This window comes from Paramormyrops kingsleyae, chromosome 11 (assembly GCF_048594095.1).
Source record: "Paramormyrops kingsleyae isolate MSU_618 chromosome 11, PKINGS_0.4, whole genome shotgun sequence".
Taxonomy (NCBI): domain Eukaryota; kingdom Metazoa; phylum Chordata; class Actinopteri; order Osteoglossiformes; family Mormyridae; genus Paramormyrops; species Paramormyrops kingsleyae.
In genome coordinates, this window is record NC_132807.1 from 3,609,016 (window position 1) to 3,626,307 (window position 17,292).

Genomic DNA, 17,292 nt, shown 5'->3' on the forward strand with positions numbered 1-17,292 from the left:
CACAGCACAGTTACTGAGATTGCGAGCCCCCGGATCACAGGCTCAGGCGTGCACTGAACCTTTGTTGTGTCGGAAGAGACCGGACCGGTGTCGCTGGGTCCCGCAGGTCTCCCACCATTCTGATGCTGGTTCGGACCCCTAATTTTAACTGCATTGCGTACCGGGTACAGCGGGGTGGGCACGCCTGGAATTCAGAGCTGAGAGTCCCGGAGAGATCAACCTACAGGTATGGGAACCTGGAAGGCGTGGAGAGGAGCGCTGCTGGTACAGCCTGCAGCCCCAATGGCAGGATGCGTGTCTGTAGGTCCGCTGGCTGGGGCACTCTCCGGTGAGGATGGAGGAAGTTTTCGTCTTATTTTTGGTGTTTGATGTAAGTGAGAGCTCAGGCATCGGATGAAACAGGATGCAGCCACCTTGGTATAGGTACCGGCACTTTCAAACCATAAAGCGACGAAAAGAGGATTGCAACGACGGCCGTAAGACTGAAGCGTGTCTGGCCACTGTATGTAATATGCACCTGTTTGTCTATTGCAGACTCGATCAGATTGTGCCCTGCACTATGCTCAGTGGGAGTTGGCAGGGCACCTGAGTATGTCCGTGGCCCCATAGCGACCTGGCGGCCACGCCGAAGTGCCCCCGTAGCAGGAATAACTGTCACAGTCCCAGGAACGCGTCGGAAATGAAAGACGGCAATGAATCCTGTGTGTAAAAAGGGCGTCGATCGAGTGTGCAGGGTGATATAGTGCCGTCTGCGTCCGTGCTCTCGGACAAATATGTTTATATAATTAGAGTATTAAATATTTACGTGCGTAGATTGAGATGCGCTTCCTCGTGTTGTCTTTTGGCCGGAATATCGGTAAAATGAGCCGGTTGGGGTTAGTGTAAAAGCGCGGTACGGTGTGCGTGCAGTAATCTAAGAAAGTGATAGCAATCCGTTATTATTCGGAACATTAATCCGAACAGTGATAACCCATGGGGTCTATTTCTGGTTTGGACTGATCTGTGCACGTTTTTGGTCAGACCTGCTGTTGAGAAGGATAGCTGGTTTGGTTGTTGGTATCAAGCTTTCACTGCCAGGCTGGGAAGTTTGTGCTGGTGTTGGTGGTAGTGCAGGTTTCTGTTTGTGAGCAGAGTATGTTTCCCACTCTTTCCTAATCAGTAACTCTGAACATCTTCCCTAGAGACAGGCACAACAAAAGCATGTTTGAGCCTGATATTTTCTCTCTTGTAATGGGAGTGCACTTCCTTTGGGAATAAACACTCACCTTTTTGTTCTTATCTCGACAGAAGGATTATAAAATGTAAGAACATAAGAACATAAGAACATAAGAACTATACAAACGAGAGGAGGCCATTCGGCCCATCGAGCTCGCTTGGGGAGAACTTAACTAATAGCTCAGAGTTGTTAAAATCTTATCTAGCTCTGATTTAAAGGAACCCAAGGATTCAGCTTGCACTACGTTATCAGGAAGACTATTCCATACTCTGACTACACGCTGTGTAAAGAAGTGCTTCCTTAAATCCAGTTTGAAATGTTCTCCCGCTAATTTCCACCTATGGCCACGAGTTCTTGTATTTGAACTAATGCTGAAGTAACTATTCGGTTGAACAGCATCCAAACCTGTTAGAATCTTATAGACCTGGATCATGTCCCCCCTCAGTCTCCTTTGCTTGAGGCTGAACAGATTTAGCTCAAATAACCTTTCCTCGTATGACATTCCTCTAAGACCAGGAATCATTCTTGTGGCCCTACGCTGCACCTTTTCTAAGGCCGCTATGTCCTTTTTAAGATATGGTGACCAAACCTGTACACAATATTCTAGGTGAGGTCTCACCAAGGAATTGTATAATCTTAGCATTACCTCCCTTGACTTAAACTCCACACACCTGGAGATGTACCCCAACATCCTATTGGCCTTTTTTATTGCTTCCCCACACTGGCGAGAATGAGACATGGAAGCATCAACATACACACCAAGGTCTTTCTCATAATCAGCTACCTTTATTTCAGTAGGTCCCATAAAATACCTGTACTTTATATTTCTGCTCCCTACATGGAGTACCTTACATTTGTCTATGTTAAATTTCATCTGCCAGGTGTCAGCCCAGTCACTAATTAAATTAAGATCCCGCTGTAGCTGCTGAGCCGCTAGTTCAGTATCTGCTACACCACCCACCTTGGTGTCATCTGCAAATTTCACCAGTTTACTGTATATATTGGTGTCTATATCATTTATGTAAATTAGGAACAAAAGTGGTCCTAAAATTGAACCCTGCGGTACCCCACTATGAACGCAGGCCCACTGTGACATCGAGCCTCTTATAACTACTCGCTGCTTCCTATCCGTTAACCAGTTATCAATCCAAGTCGCTACAGTTCCTAAAATACCTGTCGCTTTGAGTTTAAGTGAGAGCCTCTTGTGGGGAACAACATCAAAAGCCTTTTGGAAATCTAAATAGATGACATCATAGGCCTTCTTATCATCAACTTCCTGAGTAGCTTCCTCAAAAAACTCCAACAGATTTGTTAAACAGGATCTACCTCTCCTAAATCCATGCTGGCTATCCCTCAAAATGTTATTTGAGTCCAGGTAATCTACCATTTTCTCTTTGATTATAGCCTCCATAACTTTACCAGTTATACAAGTTAGACTGATTGGCCTATAGTTTGACAAATTACTTCTATCCCCTTTTTTGAAAATGGGCGTTATGTTGGCATGCTTCCAATCAGAAGGTACCACACCTTCAGATAAGGATTTTTGAAACAGTAATGTTAAGGGTCGGCAAATAATATCCCTCATCTCTTTTAACACTATAGGTAAGATGTCATCAGGGCCCTGTGATTTATTTATTTTGAGCTTAGCTAGGCTTTGCAAAACATCAGCTTCAGTTATATATATATTAGTTATAGACGATGTTGAATTAGTAATAAGAACTGGTAAGTTACTAGTGTCCTCGACAGTGAATACCCGTGCAAAACTATCATTGAACTCATTTACTATGTCAATGTCGTTTTCAATTATAAGACCCTTACTATCCTGCAGATTAGTAATTTCAGCTTTTAGAGCTCTTTTAGAGTTAAAATACTGGAAGAAACTTTTAACGTCATCCTTAGCCTCCAATGCGATCTTCCTTTCGACATTCCTTTTAGCTCGTCTAATGTCATTTTTTAATTCAGCCTGTAGATTTAGATACTCTTGCTTTATTATGTCATCATCAGTTATTTTCCATCTCTGGAACAAAGCCCTTTTCCTCCTTACTTTATACTTTATGTCCCTATTAAACCACCTAGGTTGCAATTTCCTAGATTTATTCTTGCTAGAAACAGGTATGAAGTCCTCTTGTACTTGCAATAATGTGCTTTTAAAAAATTCCCATGCCTCTTCAACAGTTTTGTTATTTAACTCCATCCAGTTCACGGTTTCTAGTTTTAATCTCATACAATTGAAGTTAGCCTTCCTAACATTATATATTTTTGATTTGGACTTTGCTCTTCGGGCACTAAACTTAACCTCAAATTTAACCATGTTATGATCGCTACTGTCAAGTGGTTCTAAAACATCTAATTTACCAATCCTGTCCTGGTTATTAGACAAAACAAGATCAAGAATGGCATCTCCCCTGGTAGGGGTGTTAACAAACTGAGTAAAAAAACAATCCTGTACTAATTCCACCATCTCAAGTTCATTTTCAGAAGAGCCAGCAACAATGTCCCACTGTATCCCCGGTAGATTAAAATCACCCATAACTACCACATCATTTTTATTGCTCATAATCCTAATATCACTGTATAACAATCTGCTTTCCTCAGCAGCTACATTGGGTGCTCTGTAACAAACACCGACAATTAGGCTATTTGAGTTTGTAGCATCTAATTTTACCCATATAGCTTCCGTACTTTTACTTATATCAGTAAGCTCCCTTGCCTGCAAGATTTCCTTTACATATACTGCAACACCACCTCCCTTCTTACCTATACGGTCTTTACGGAACAATGTGTAACCATCCATATTATATTCTTGTCCATCCTTATCACTCAACCACGTTTCAGTTATTGCTATAATATCATAAGAGTCCGATGAGATAAGAGCCTCTAAATCATGAATTTTATTCCTAATACTCCTGGCGTTTAAATACAGACAACAAAGGGTAGGCTTATTACAGTGCCTACTTATAATATGATTTTTTTGGGCTTTCCGTTTCCCCCCAGTTACATACTTAACTAACCTCCCTGCCCCCCCAGTCCCTAGTTTAAACATTCCTCAACTACTCTACAAATACGCCTTCCCAGTACACTGGTTCCCCTCCGGTTCAGATGCAACCCATCCGGCTTGAACAGGTCCCACCTGTTCCAGAAGGTCCTCCAGTGCCCCATAAACCTAAACCCCTCTTTCCTACACCATCCTTTTAGCCACGCATTTAATCTCCTTATCTCAGCTAACTTAGCCTCACTTGCGCGTGGCACGGGGAGTATTTCGGAAAATACCACCATGGACGTTCTGCTTCTAAGCTTATTGGCGACTTCTATAAATTTATCCTGCAGAACAGCCCTTCTACCCTTGCCTATGTCGTTGGTGCCAACATGCACCACAACAACTGGATCCACCCCAGCTGGGGCCAAAAGCTTGTCCACACGATCTGGAAGGTCTCCTACCTGGGCACCAGGCAGGCAAGACACCGTACGGGACCCTCTATCACGCGTGCACACATAACTGTCTACTCCCCTAATAATTGAATCCCCCACTACCACAACCTCCCTCTTTCTGGGGGGAGGGGGCTCCTCAGTGCCCAAGGGCCCACCTGCTTCCCCAGTCCCTTCCGGCTCTAAAGCTGGAAGCACCTGAAACCTGTTAGACACAGACACCTCAGGTGATGCCGCCTCTGTAACGTGTGTACGCCTTTTCCTGCGTCTACGACCTACGGTCACCCAGCTCTCTCGACCTCTCTGCTCTTCATTCTCCCTCCCCCCCGTTAGTGGCGTACACACCGTCTCCCTAAACGGCGTATCAACTAGCTCATCTAACTCACTGTTGCATTGGATGCGAGCCAGTTGCTCCTCAAGGTCGCGAACCTTGACCATGAGTGAGTCCACTAGCTTACATCGCTCGCAGATGAAGTCCGACTGGACACTAACGTCCAGAAGGGCAAACATCTTGCAAACGCAACACTGAGCTGGCCCCATAATTAACTAACTCACTATGACCCCGTACTCCCAGCCCAGTAAATTTATATAGTGTATTTAACTATAAAGATTAATTTGCGTAACAATAAATGCAGTAACGTGCGGAGTACACTAAAATAAGTTATTACTTGTGTTAAAACGGAACTTTATTATTATTTTATTAAAAATTTTAAACCTGATAAACTTACTACTACTTACCAGAAGAACTTCTGCCTGAACCAAGTATGAACTAAAAACAAGGCGAAATCGAAGTTGCTCTTGGGAGGTCGAAAAACCACAAAAACCCCCTCACAGCAGGCTACTGCCGGAGCGGGAAAAAAGTGGAAAATGTCCTCCCGGCCCCGACTGGCGACCGAGCAAAGCTCAGGAGCAACTGTCCTTTTCCGACGCTTGGTAGCGATACCGACGTTAGATGTTATTAGTTATAATCGCCCCGCGGGTGTTTGTTACGGAGTTTAAACGCGGACAGAAAAACGCCGCGCACGCGACACCCGCAGCTCTTCTGTCGGTAATAATCGCGCTGTTGATTAACAGACAGGACAGACAAGCACTCACGCTGACCGAAATAAGAACAATAAATAGAAATAAACAGCCACCCACGTAAACAGGTAAAGCACACAAACACTCAAAACACTCCAAAAAAACAATCCCAAACAATCGCTGCAGCTCAACACCACTCTCTCGCAGCAATCGCAGCAATCCCAGCAATCCTCGCAGCAATCCCAGCAATCCCTGCGCCTCTATCGAGGTGGGATAGAAAATTTGTTCGACTTTCAAGAAAGAATGTATTTGGAGAATAATTTGTAGATGTGATGCATTGGTGCCCCACCCTCACTTGTTCCCTGCCTTAGCTTGCAGGATAGGCTCCAGGCCTCCCGCAAACCTGCATTGGACAACTGGATATAGAAAACCGATGGATGCTTGGAAGGAAGGAATAATTTGGAGAATGTTAATTTGTGGGTGGCTGGTTGTAGGATGTTGTGGCCCATCAGATAGTTCCAGAAGCCAGTGAGGGGGCAGGGAGGGGAGGTCAGCTTTCCCCTTTGAAGGTGGGGGTCACAGTCCTCACTAATGTCCTTTCCCCAGGCTGTGAGATCTCAGCACACCCTGGCAGAGTGTGAGCGTGAACTGGGTCACTCTCTCTGAGGCGTTCCCGCTCTCAGTCATTCCCTGCGGATCTGCTTTCATTATGAGCGGCACTGTTTCACTTATCCACTTAACAGCCGTGCCAGTTCCAGCGTTCCCCTCGAATCTCAGCGTTCCTGCCTCTCTGCAGCTTGATGCTGAGTCCAAGCCTCATTACATCAGCGTGGCCACAATTACGGCGCACAGTGGACTGTGATACAGCCGTTTTTCCAGTTAAGTGATCAAACGGCCCCAAAGGCTCCTGCTGACCTGCAGCTCAGATTATGGTGCTGTAGTTAGAGCAGATCCCCACTTGGGGCTGGGGGTTGTTGCCGGGGGTCTGGGGGCAGTGGGGGGCAGGTGTGTGTTTCCAGCGTGATTTAGTGGGTGTGAAACAACCACTTTGTGATTACGGCTCTGCAGTGAGGACGTATACAGCCAGTGGCAGAAACGCGGCCTCCAGTGGCGAACGGGCCCTTGGGTATACTTAAGATGCCATTTACCCCCCCACCCCCTCCCCCAGCCATACACTAGTGCACCGTGTGCTGTGACCTGTCAAGTGTCTGACCCTAACCCTAAAGTTAATGGTACGTGAGAAATTAAAACATTAATATTAATGACCCTAACACATGGGTGTGTATCCTTCACAGTAATCCTTGGCGGCTTGCTGGCCTTTTAAAGAGATTTATTTTAACTGCTCAGGCTTAATATAGAATAAAATTGGGGTGTGTCTTTGACAGGCGCTCACAGCAGCAGTACTGCTGACTTTCTGAAAGACGTGTCTCTTCACTGCAGAAAGATGCATTAATGTGAGAAATTTCACTGCACTGGCGGAGAGCAGCAAACTGGCCGGCGAGCTCTTGTATACCTGGTTAGCCTGGAACATTCTTTTTGTCTCTCCCAGCTCTCCCACATTTACGGTGAAGTTAATTCAATACCCGAGTGACTGAATTCTCTGCGCGGGTTTATTATCCAGCATCATTTAAAGAGTGTTTTTGGGGTTGGTAGATTGTGTGCAGGTTGTGGCTTTTCCATTTCCCCAAATGCTCCTCCTCACAGAGCCAGTCGGGCCCCTCACATCGGTTCCTTTTTATTAGGGATGCACCGGTACCATTTTTTTCAGACCAGGTACGAGTACCGATACTCACCGATACGGATACTGATTAGGGCTGTGTGATGCCTAAAAAATAATATGCAATATTTCAGCATAAAAATATCGGGATGAACGATAGTATTGGAACCCCCCCCACTCCCCCCCCCCCACCACTGCAGCACCAATTTTTTGCCAAAAAAAAAATGTGAAGACCTGATCAAAATGACATACAGGTATTCTACTAATCAATAATAATAAACAGTTCAAAAATAAACAGTGGATTTCATTGTTAACTTTGAAGTATTTCCATGCTGCAGAAATTTTGTTCCGCTTATTTTGCTTGGTAATGATGTCATTACATGGTATTGATTATAGCAGGGGTGGCCAGTCTTATCCAGAAAGGGACGCTGTGTTTGCGGGTTTTCGCTGCGACTCCCTAATTATATTAGTAATTAGAGGACTGATTGGCTGAAGAGTCCTCACACCTGGGTTTGAACAGCTGACCTAAAGGTTATCCAAAATTCTGCACACACGCTGGCCCTTTAGGGAGAAAAAAACCCGCCCCTGGCTTATAGGCACCAGCACAGTGTCACGTGGACATGAGCGTGCTCTCAGTATCGGTGCATCCCTACTTTATGCAAAACCTGGGTGGTGCTTTACACAGATCTGCAGCTAAGGTGAAGTATTTCACGCCATAGTTTCACCCATCAGACGCACGTGGGTCTGGTGCCCCCTGTCCTTTCCGGCTGATCCGGGGCCGGCCGGAAGCCGGCTGGACGACGTGCCACTGAAGCTCTCTGTGTTCCTGAAGGGAAACCGCGTGCTCTGCTCGGCAGGCTGTCTCCTAGGTGACCGTGGAGATGTGGGGAAGTGGGTCATAACTAAGCGTGGTGCCAGGCGTTCTGCCGTTTCTACGGTGACGCCAGAGCAACACTTGTACCGGAGTAGATGTTTCCAAGTGCAGGAAAGGGCAGAAAAGGTTTGCTCCGAACCGGAAGGGCGGGGCCCTCTGCGTAATCTCTTGACGTCCTTTTGCCGTGGTCTGGACCCCATGTGGGGAGGATTTCCTGCTTCTCCGTCCCCGAGAGATAATCTTTCAATATGTGAGGAGGAAGATGATGTCTACAGTACAACTGCCTCTGTTTCTGTTTTGGCAACATTGATACAAACCATTAATCTAATAATATTTGCCTTTGAACTGCAGTCTAATCTGGGTATCAGCTGTGAATCTGACTGGCACCTGTTAGTGCTTCTGCTGAGAGGTTATTCGGTTTTACCTGATGCAGCTTGGCTCTGGGAGCATGGCTGATCTCAGATCAGTTATTTCACTATTGCCTTGACTACTTGTGAGTCTTGTGGTCTTTGTGACATACAGGCTCTGCCAGCGTGAATCCTTACATTTATTTATTTAGAAAATGCTTTTTTCCGAAGTAAAGTACAAGTGAGAAAGCAGATCGATTAGGGTTATGGGCCGTTTTTAGGGGCCCAGTGGAGAAATCACTCTGCTGGCCATGGGATTTGAACATATAACCTTTGACTTACTGTTCAGTCTTAACCCACAGAGCCACAGACTGCTGCCATCTGTCATTATAATTCCTGATCACGTTTGGGGTGAATTTTGAAAACTGAGAAGAGTCTATCTGTTCTCAGTAATTGTGCCTGCGGTCCACATGTCACAGACGTGTCACTAAAGGATGTCAGATCGGGATCCGAAAGTACTGGGCGTTTTTGCTCCAGAAAGCGACGTACGTGTCCATCACTGTGTGACAGTGTTTGGCTCCCATCCCAGGTCCTGCACTGTGGATGGGATAAGCGCTGTGCGTGATAAACAGGGATGGTGCTTCCTGCAATATGGCTGTGCTGTCGGCTGCTTGTTGTCTGAAACACGGTGGGTGTTCGTGCTGTGCTGTTCTGCTCATGAACACCTGTGTGCCCTGCTGCCTGTTTGCCCCATTCCAGCTGCACTGGGGGATTCTGGGGGAAATGCCATCTATTAACGTGACGTCCGCCCGTCTGGCCTGTCACGCTGGCGGTCCCCACACTCTGGAGATGTGGATGAAGGAGAGTCAGGGCTCGCTCTGACCTGGGAGCGATTAGCCATCTTCCATGGCCGCTCGTCCGGTACAGGGTTACGGAGAGCCTGGAGGCCGTCCCCTGAAGCACAGGGCACAGTGCAGGGGACACTCTGGACATGTGGGCTATTTAGAGATAGCGTTTTGCTTAATCAGGTGTTTTCGGGAGTGAAAGGAAACCCCACATAACAGAGGGAGAACTGCAGGGGTGGAATTTCAAACACCCAACCCCCAGATGTGTGAGAGTATCCAATGAGGCACCATCTTCACATCAGATCTGCATTCCCTAAGTAGTTTACACACCAGACCATCAGGTGGCGCTACATTTGATAGCTTTCAGATGGATTCAGGGAATTTACCCCTTTGGCTGAGGCCCTGAGACACTGAGGGTTGTTTTAGGTACCAGATCCTTCCCTAATTGCATGATTGGATGTTGGACTGAGTAGATGGGTCAGGGAGAAGTGAACTGGCTGGCTTATGGTGATGGCTGCTGGTGATTTCCGGGCCTTTCCAGACCCGCGGTCTGTGCTATGGTGCATAAGGGTCTTCCCATGTGACCCCCCCCCCCCCCGCCCCCATCCCTTTCCTGTAGGCTCTGTCTTATCTTTCTCCAGTCTCCTCTATGAAGTCCAGGGACAAAGCCTTTGCTATTCCATAATACTGAGATATATGCCATCCAGAAATGTGTGATATTCTATTGTAATCCCATAGATCACTCAGCTGTCACCTTATACTGGGGGGGCGGGGGGGTAGCCTTCCTCGTTCATGATGTGAATCAGAGGGCAGATGTTTACTCCGTCTGCATGATGTTTGCCGCTTTTCTCTGCCCTTCCCATGGTTGCTTGAGTAAAGATGAACAAATGCTGGGGCTCATACAGTATCTGTACCATCGCTGATTGTTGCTGGGCAGATCAGCTCTACGAAACCAGTACTGCGTTCCTCTCAACCGCGGTGGCGTCCCCCAGGCGTGCTCAGTCTTCAGGCTTTGACGGTCTTCTGTTATTAATGGCTGCGTCTTCCAGTCCGAATGATTTCTGCACAGCCCAAAGGACTGCCGTCACAATGACTGTGGTCCTTTTCATGCCTGGTGTAGAGAAAGAAGCGGGCCGACCATGAAAGATCACACCTCATAGGGAAAAAAGCGGTTCAACTGTCATTGACTGCACCATGTGGGGAAAAAATAGTTCAACTGTGAATGACTACAATGGGCTGGGGAAAAAAAGCGGTCCGACCGTGAATGACTGCACCGTGTCAGGAAACGGCGGTCTGACCGTGAATGACTGCACCGTGTGAGGAAACGGCGGTCTGACCGTGAATGACTGCACCGTGTGAGGAAACGGCGGTCTGACCGTGAATGACTGCACCATGTCAGGAAACGGCGGTCTGACCGTGAATGACTGCACCGTGTCAGGAAACGGCGGTCTGACCGTGAATGACTGCACCGTGTCAGGAAATGGCGGTCCGACCGTGAATGACTGCACCGTGTGAGGAAACGGCGGTCTGACCGTGAATGACTGCACCATGTCAGGAAACGGCGGTCTGACCGTGAATGACTGCACTGTGTCAGGAAACGGCGGTCTGACCGTGAATGACTGCACCGTGTCAGGAAATGGCGGTCCGACCGTGAATGACTGCACCGTATGAGGAAACGGCGGTCCGACCGTGAATGACTGCACCGTGTGAGGAAACAGCGGTCTAATCATGAATGACTGCACCATGTCAGGAAACGGCGGTCTGACCGTGAATGACTGCACCGTGTGAGGAAACGGCGGTCCGACCGTGAATGACTGCACCGTGTGAGGAAACAGCGGTCTAATCATGAATGACTGCACCATGTCAGGAAACGGCGGTTTGACCGTGAATGACTGCACCGTGTGAGGAAACGGCGGTCCGACCGTGAATGACTGCACCATGTGAGGCAAAAGCGATTTGACTGACTGAAGTTCACATTGAGGCCTGTTGCTCCACAGAACAATGAGTTCTATAAAACATGAAGGGTACGGAGCTGCATCTGTTTATTCTGATGTGGGGTAACATGGAACATTCCTCATACCCAGGATTACATGCTTCAATTCTTACTCTATTGTGTGAAAAGCAGGGTTGTTTTTTGAAGAATAAATAAGTAAAAACGTGATGAATAATGAAAGCTGTCGAGTGGAGATGGTCAGCTGAGCACTTCTGTGCTCTGGCTGTCTCACCTGTAGCAGCACCTGTAACTCAGACTGGAATAAAAACTAACTTATTTATGTGCTTTTCTACAACCGGCATGAAGTTGCACTTTGCGACTTTATAGGCACGACCATTAAAGTTCTTTTGTGAGGAATTTGTAGTCAGCCGTAGGCACCTTTAAGCCAAAAGCCGATATGAGGCAAAATGACTTTTCCGGAAGGCTCTCTCGAGTAGTTACAGCCCATGTCAGTTCATTTTTACAACTGAGTTCTCAATTATTCAGTTACCGACTTTAGGTTTGTACCCTACGATGTAATTTATGGATTTGGACTCAGAGTAAATCTAATAGAGTAGATTGGTTGTGAGTCATCCTGAAGTGATTTGTGTTTCCAGCTGTATTGTGTGTGTGTGTCTTCTCTTCCCTGTAAAGGGTCATTTCCAGTCATGGAAGCCCACTCAGTAGCACGTGAGACCATTAACGCATAGATGCAGTAATAATTAGGGTGCCTTGGCAACGGGAGGGTGGGCTTTTTGTACTGACTTCTCGGGGACGCCGGCTTTTTCCCCAAGACCCCCGTCCTGATCCCACATGCCGGATGCAATGGCTTTTCCTTTTCTAAAAGGATTGTCTGTGTGGAACAAGGAATGGGACAACCCAGGATGGGGCGCCAACCCATCGCAAAGCACACTCACACATCAGTCACTCACACCTGCACCAGCTTGAATTTAGTAACTCCAATTAACTTCATCTTGTGTTCTGACTGTGGGGGGAAATTGGAACCTCATGATGACACGGGGAGACCATGCAAACTCTACACACGGACCTATGGTGGACACTCGAATGCTGGTCCTAGAGGTAAAAGGCAACAGTGCTAGGCACTGTGCCCCCCCCCATCTAGCTTAGAATATAATGTATGTTCCTAAGACACCATAAATGGCTGGTCAGAGCTGAACCAGGTAGGGCCGAAACGTTCTTGAGATGTTCTTCAAAACAGAAGCAGGGTATTGTTTTGGAATATGGGAGGAAACCTGCCTGCGTTGAGCACTCAACCACCACACACGCAGATCTCTGTGGCAGGAACACGCAACCCGGACCCAGACTGTTACCTTGGAGATCTGAGCGTCCATGTGAAAACCCTGGCGTGACAAATTATCATGTCGGCTTCAGACCTTCTCGTATTTGCTTATGATTTTCCATAAGTCACACACAGATCGAACCCTTTGCCATGGAGGTCACTCAGGATCTGTCATCCATGGTGGGTGGTCCAGGGAGAGCATTCCTGGAGAGATCAATATCTCTGATATTTCCAGGTGGTCATTACCCATCCGCACCCTGTCCTGTGTAACTGAACTAGATTAACACTTTAAAGTGGAACATGTAGGAGAAAAACATTTAAAAAAGAAACCATCGCAGATACTGAGACCTCAGCCTAGTTTGGCTCCTGCCTGGGGCAAGGTGAGATCTTAAATTATCTGTTAATAACTAGTGCTTTTTAATCACTGTCAGTGGCTGGCTGTAGCCTCCCTCCCAGGAGTTTGCTGCCGTCCACGTGTTTAAAGAGCCTTTTCTGGGCCTTCATCTGGCTGCTGGGCCTCTCTGCGCAGCATGCGCCTGATTACACAACTTTGCTAGATTTTTCAATGCTAGTGTAGAACTTTGGCTCCTATGCTTCCCGAGACCATTTAATGAATGTAGAATGCAGCAGTATCTGTTTCTCTGTGATGTTTATGTGTAGGTTTATGTGTAGGAATATCCAGCAGGCTGTAGGCACGGTGATTGGCACTCCAGTAAACGAAGGAATGTTTGTCTGCATTTCAGCTAGTCATGTGATGTTTGCAGGTCAGCTGACTCCTGTCTTTCCCCCTGTCTGTCGCCCTCCTGCCTCTTTAGACCCTGAAGTTCTTAGGTTGTCTTTAAGTGTTTAGGGCCTGACCTGACAGCTGAGCATTTTTAGTGGATGTGGTAGGAGTTGTCTGTAGTCTTGGAAGACCTTTATGAAACTTGGCCCAATGCGGCCTGGTGGTCTGTGAACTGGGCAGATAAAGACCAGCATGTCCACATGCGAAGCCGCTGTGGTTCCAGGTTACAAGATTAAAAGTTCAGGAATGGGCTGACAGAGGGGTGTGATGCAGTGCAGCCGGAGCTGAAGCCCACCTCCGGATCGCCGCTTCTGGAGGACAAGAGGCCATGACACAGAGCAGGACGGCAGATCTGGGGGGTGGCTGAGTCCTATCTGAGCGGTGCTGCTGGGTGACACCAGGGAGGCGAAAGGGAGAGGGAAGACAAAACCGCGGCTGACGGATCGGGTTTCACGGCAGGGAGGCGTCCGATTTAGGATCAGCTCACGTGGGACATTGTTTATCGGGCCTCTCTGTTTGCATGATGAGCTCAGCTTTTGCTGAAAATTTGTGGGAAAACTTGGGAAAATTTCTTTTATTATACTTTTTCAAGCAAATCCCCAGTCGTTCCCACTTTTCCAAGTGGATCGGCAGTCATTCAAGCCTGACTGACTTTACCACTGTCATGGCTGGGTATTTAATCTTCTACGAAAGGTTCTTTCGCTTCGGTAGTGCTCCTGAGAGCACTTTGAGGGCTGCACCTGTCTGGCACCAGTGATAGAAATCCTCTGAGTCTGGAGAACGACGGGCTGCGTGTGATGTGTACAGTAAGTGCCTTGCAGCTCGACTGCCAGCATGTTCGGGTGAGAGCTGCTTACCGCACACGTGACCAGCGCTCAGTTTGCTCGAGAAGCTGCACCTGCCCAACTGATGTTTAGCAAGGAGCTAGATGCATGTGAGCCTCCGGTTCTCACTGCGGGCTGCTCCCTGGCTTAGCGCCTGGCCTGTACTGGCTTCCTGCTTACGATCCCTTAGGGAATATGCAAAGCCAGGTACCAAACACAGCATCCTGGCACGGAATCCGGTGTCCTTTACCGGGGTAAATGAACATCTACGTCAGGACAGCGGCAGCCTGTCTGTAAGCTTGTGTGTGTGCAGTATTTGTGTGTGTGCATTATAATTGTGGTGTCAGTGCTCTTATTGCCCCTGGTGTGTGTCTGTCTGGTTGTTAGGCTGCCTGGTGAAGCCCAGAGCTCTTAGTGTCAGAATGTATTTCAGGCTGAAATGCACGTCTGTCCCCCATCCTTCACCCCTGGTGCACGGCTCCACCCCCAACCCCCCGGAGACGGCACGGATTGGGGTCTGTGACAGGAATGAGAGAGGCCCCGGCTGTCCTCTGGGACTGGTCCAAAACGCTCGACTCTGCACACTAAACCTTATTCCCGGAGCTTTTGTCGCAGGCCATGGCTGTTTTAGCAATTCCCGCTGTCCTCGGAATCTTCCCGAGATCGGCATTTCCCACATGCTGTTTGGTACATCAACGCCCCGATGTTTAGGGGTCGTGCACTGTGCTGTCCCGGGCGCTCTGTATGTGTGCGTGACTGATTGCTGATTATTGATTACTCAGTGCATCCAGAAGCACTTTGCTGGTTGAAGGCCCTCAGGGCGGGTCTCCGTGGGTCTTCGACCCACTAGTTTTTCCTAACCAAATCTCGCTGACACGCCTAACCACGCGTTCCGCTGCATTGGCGTGCTGTTCGGCTTTAAGGACGAACGTCTGGTCACCACGTTGAGCTTAGATCCTTCTGAGAAGTTTTGAAGCTGATTCCTCTTGTCCTGGGATACGCAGAGAAAGGAGGCAGTAATAATGTACGCGCAGTAAAGTCAGCCGACTTGAGCCCCCACAAAGCTCTTCCTGTCCCCGAGTGACTGATGCTTTGCCAACCTCACCCTGGTTTAGCCCTGGGTTGCATTTAAGTCCTAGCAGGATTCTTTCTACTCACTTTGGCAGATAAATCCTGGTGCTTTTAGCTATAGACCGAACTTTGGCCGATTTTAATTTGAAACCTCTGTAAAAAAAAATAAAAAAAATAAGGGGGTGGCAGGAAGCGTCTCTGCAAGAAGCCACCAGTCTCATTCAGAGTAAGAGGTGCTTCAGCAGAGCAGCGAGTGAACAGACATGGATCATCTGCAGCTCAGGTTCGTCCAGACAAACTAGAAGGTGTGAGCTACTGGCCACTTCAACCTTGAGAAAGTCCCTTGTCAGCATCGTGGCTGAAGGTGACCAGGTACAAGCAGGACAAGCCGGATGTATTCTCATAACTCCCATCTGGGTGCCTACTTCATCATGATCGAGGGCCGCTTTTGGTACAGGTTCTCCCCCCAAAGGAACCTGTCTTTCTCCTGGTCCTGATTTCTGAAGATGAGAGACCAAAGCATAAAATGAACAGTGTATAAAAGGAATCTTCCTCCATCACGGTTTGCCTCCCGTAGCTGATGCTGGGACGCTAGATGGACTGACTCTTTGCATGTGATTCTGCTGGGTGCTGCTCTTCTGCTTCATACTCATCCCGATCAGCCGGAGCACAAACTGCAGAAATGCTGGTTATGAGGAAGAACAGAAGTCAAACGAAGGCTTGAAACGGAGCGAAGGCCGAGCTAAACTCACTTCAGTGAGAAGAAGGGTAGTTCATAGTGAAATCTGCCCTCTGATTGGGTTTCCTTTGACAGGGAGGTGATCAGCCAGTGTCATGTATAACAGAAAGGTGAACTGATCTGAGCTCAGTTAAACCACACACTTCGCCTCTGCCCCGTACATAAAGGACAACCATCAGATGCTTCTCGGATATTGATTATATGTTTTAAACTGTGTTATTTTTGTCAAAGAGGCCATTTCTTCAGGTGATTTAATGAGCATGTTTAATGGTTATCATCTTTGAACCGGCTCCTCTTTTTACTGTGCTGTGAATTTCTCAGGCCTGCTGAGGTGTTTTAAGGTGTCGAGTCCTGCTGACCGCAGCTCTCCGTGCCGTTTAACCATTTACAGCTGTGCAACGCTATGATTGGCTGTCTGGCTGCCCAGCGCCCGGGCTGGATAGGGTGATGGAAAGTTCACGGAGAGCACTTGTCATCCTCAAGTCGCCGTGGCGATGAGTCACCTGACATTCATCACTTCAATGATGTCAGAGAACCTCACATCCTCGCGATTCACAGTCAGTGTTACACACTAAACCTTTTCTTCCGGCTTAAAGAAAGGCTGGCCTGCTGATATTTCTTGGTAACTGCCCAGAGGTGTCTAAACCAGTGTGACTTCACCATGGAGGCCAGTCATTAATGTTTGTGTGTGTGTGTGTGTGTGTGTGTGAGGGGGGGGGGGGGTGAAGCTTGCAGTTTTCTGGCTTTTGAACCAGATTTGCGTCATTTTACCTGGTTCTTGTGTTCAGCTCCCTGGTAACGGCAAAGCTCTCGGCAGCTGTAAATCTTCGCTCTCTACGCAGATGTTCACCTTTCCCGCACATCACCTGCTGCCGAATGACACGATTGCCCGTCTCAGAGAGGCTTCTGTAATCTGCATCAGCCTTTGTTTCCACACAGCCTATTTCCCTACCAAATATTATCTAAGGCTGCCCTGGGAGCTCATTTCATTTCCACGGTTAGAGAACCGACTTGATTAGTTTCTCTGAAGGCTTTGGAATTTTATTTATTTTTTTCCAGATGGTTTTTTAGCAAATTAAAACGCCCTGCTTTTTGGGCAGCTGACTCGTTCTGCTGGTGAATGACATTCGCCCCGCCCCTTCCTCTTCCCGCGCCGG

At 47.8% G+C, this 17,292-nt stretch overlaps 1 protein-coding gene across 1 annotated transcript in view; it reads left to right on the forward strand.

The window, feature by feature from the left end:
• The window catches only part of LOC111859386 (FERM domain-containing protein 5-like), a 46,780-nt gene that overhangs the window by 407 nt on the left and 29,081 nt on the right, over positions 1–17,292 (forward strand). The gene's annotated exons all lie outside the window — the stretch shown is intronic.